The 3,098-nt window shown below is 51.3% G+C and overlaps 1 pseudogene across 1 annotated transcript; it reads right to left on the reverse strand.

Moving 5' to 3' along the window:
- Positions 1–639: 639 nt before the first annotated feature.
- On the reverse strand, positions 640–2,787 carry LOC310799090 (leucine-rich repeat neuronal protein 1 pseudogene; annotated as a pseudogene). Its single transcript has one exon. The product of its transcript is annotated as a leucine-rich repeat neuronal protein 1 pseudogene (transcript).
- Positions 2,788–3,098: the final 311 nt, after the last annotated feature.

Consider the following 3,098-nt stretch of genomic DNA (forward strand, 5'->3'; position numbering starts at 1 on the left):
AAAAAGTTTCTAGTGTAAAAACCCAGAATATTTTAATAAACATTTGTGTTTCTATAGCATTTAACAGCACATTTATTAATATAAACTAAAATCCTATTTTCTTGCGATAGAAATCGAAACGGTTCAAAAGTATAGTTGATACAACATTACTGCACAATCGCTAACATTCAGTAGACAGGATAACAAGTCTAAATCCCTTCGTCAGCTTTTAATTGAAGTTCGTACAAACTCCGTTATCTATCAGTGCACAACAGATGACCTGTTTTACAAAACAGAAATAAACATTGATCTCTACTAATACTGCAAGAAGACCATCGGTCCCTGCTGTTGCATTATCAACCCGAAAGAGAGTCAAAAGTGCACCGCAGAAATAAAGCATAGCAACTAAGACAACCTGGAGGCTAAATACAGCTGCCATCTTGGAGAGTCCAAAACAATCAAGAGAGATAGATAGAAAGAATCAAACAAGTGCGATACGCTATACTAATAAAAAATACTGTCCTTGATCACTCTGCCTCTTATTAGCAAAGCTGAGAATACAAAAAACATTTGCAACTTTATTTGACTTTTGCACCAAAATGGCAAAAGTGTGTCTTGTTTGTGGTGCGGGAGAGGCAGCTAGGCCTCCTCACTAAATCCTCACCACATGTAGTAGCTACGTGTGGTGTCGACCGGAGAGGGTTTTCCCTCCGCGCTGCCATCTTTGTCCTTCTCACCGTCGGCCTCCCACAGGTTGATGAGCGGAGGGTAGAGCTCGTTCAGGGGGATGGAGGAGGTCTTCTGCATGTACTTCTTCAGGGAGTGGTGATAGTTCTTTCTCTTCCATCTGCGGGCCATATAGACCCCGACCATGGCCAGGCTGACGAAGGCCAGCATGCTGACCATGACAGCCAGCACAGCAGCACTGGGGTGCTGGTCTGACACATCCAAGGCAAAGGTAGCGCTACGCGTCGTTACGTTAACACAGGACTTGTGTGTCTGCAGGTGGATGTTGGAGACCGTGAGGCATACCTCATACTCGGTGGCAGGTTGAAGGTGTGTGAGGTTGTACTCGTGGACATCTACAGGGACCCGCGCTGTGTAGGTGATGTGGGGGTTGTCGATCTTCATCGTGGCTGAGGCCCACTTCAGATTTGAGGTCATGACATTGGAATTGACCTTCCAGGAGACCAGGATAGAGTGCGACTCGGTCTGCTTGACGTAGATCTTCATCACCTGGGCGCTGTCGAGCAGGGTCCCGTTCACACGGACGGTGGTGACCCGTGTGTCGGCCCCCTCCGTGTTCTGCGCCACGCAGGTGTAACGACCAGAATCCTCCACCTGTACATGGGACAAGCGCAGGGTCCCCTCGCTGCTCAGGTGGTAACGCTCGGACACCGTGTCGAAAGTGATTTTGGTTCCGAGAGGAGACACCCAGTAGATCTCGGGCTCGGGCTCAGCCATAGCCCGGCAGTCCAGGCTGACGCTCATGCCCAGCTCCAGGCTCAAGTGGCTGGGGAAGGTGTCGTGGGATATGAGGGGGAGGCACTGCTCCGGGGACTCCAGCAGCCTTAGCTCTCGGACACGCTGGCCTCTGAGTTCTGGTGGGGAGACGCACAGCATGGCCAGAGGCTCCATAAAGCGTACGGTGGTCCTGTTGGAAGTCATCCACTGGATGACACAGTCACAGCGCAGCGGGTTGCTGTGCAGACTGATCTCCCGCAGGTTAGGCAACACCTCCACTGTGCGCTGGTAGAGGGCGTTGAGGGCGTTGTTGTTGAGCATCAGGCTCTCCAGGGAGGGCATGTCCCTAAAGGCCAGCCTGTGGACATAGGACAGCTTAGGGTTGTTGGTGGCCTCCAGCTTTGTGAGTTCTGGTAGGTTGTCCAGGGCATAGCGGTCAATAGACACTAGCTCCATCATATTGTTGATGCCCAGCTCCTTCAGATGCATCATATTCCTGAAGTCTCCTTCCTGGATTTTGTGGACAGGATTTTTGTTCAAATCCAGAAATTTCAGATTGGGAACTTTCTGCAGGGCCAGCTGGGGGATTCTGACCAGTTTGTTGTCATAGAAAGAAATGCTTTCCAGGCTATCCAAGCCTACCAGTGCATTCTCTGGAACATTGGTGAGATCCATGCCAGCCAGAACCAGACTCCTCAGACTCCCTAGAGGCTTAAAGTTCATGTCTAGGAGGCCAATGACTGGGTTCTCCCCGATCATGAGGATCTCAAGGTTAGGTGTTGCTTCAAACCAGCGACTATCTATGACCCGTAGCCTGTTTGAGTTGAGATGGAGGCGCAGCAGGCTGTGCAGCCCTGCGAAGGCCCCAGGAGAGATGGCACTGATCTGGTTGTGGTTGATGTAGAGCTCCTGGAGGTTGGAGAGGTCGCGCAGGCAGTGGTCTGGCAGCTGGCTGATCTGGTTCTCCTCCAGGTGCAGGGTGGTCAGCTGGTTCATGTTGGTGAGGCCCACGGCTTCCACACTGCTGAAGTTGTTCTGCGACAGGTCCAGCTCTGTCAGGTTGAACAGGGCCTCCAGCTCTCCACTGGTGTGAGAGATGGTGTTACTTTGCAGCAGCAACACCTGGATATCTACGGACAGGTTGGTAGGGATGTGCGTGAGCCTCAAGTCGTTGCAGTCCACAGTAGAGGCTTCCCTGTAGGTGGACTGGGGGGTGAACCAAGGGCGGACCTCGCATACACACAAGCGAGGACATTCTTTGCCCTGTACCAGGGGCAGGAGGGGCAGCAGCAACCCTGCACACAACCAGGTTAATGGAGGCCAAGGGAGGCAGCTGACTGCCATGTTGTCTGCTCTCTCTGCTCACACTAGGCTTAGGTGAGACGCAGTGTTCTGGAGAAGGGCCTGGAGGGAAGGGGAACCACTGTTCATGAGGATCAGCCTCCTCTGCTGCTAGCTAGCCACTTTAGGTCAATGTCCCAGTAATTTACAATCCAGGAGAAAGTCTGTATTTGTAGAAAGGAGGTCAGCGGATTGTCTGGTCCAAACTCCACCTCAACTGGTGGGCTCTTCTGTCCTCACTTGTCAACATTTAGCTGAATAAATCTGAAAGACACAGAAACCAGAATAGAAAATGTAATCATCAGTTTTGTAAT

The sequence above is a fragment of the Poromitra crassiceps genome, assembly GCF_964638095.1.
Source record: "Poromitra crassiceps genome assembly, chromosome: 27".
Classification (NCBI taxonomy): Eukaryota; Metazoa; Chordata; class Actinopteri; order Beryciformes; family Melamphaidae; genus Poromitra; species Poromitra crassiceps.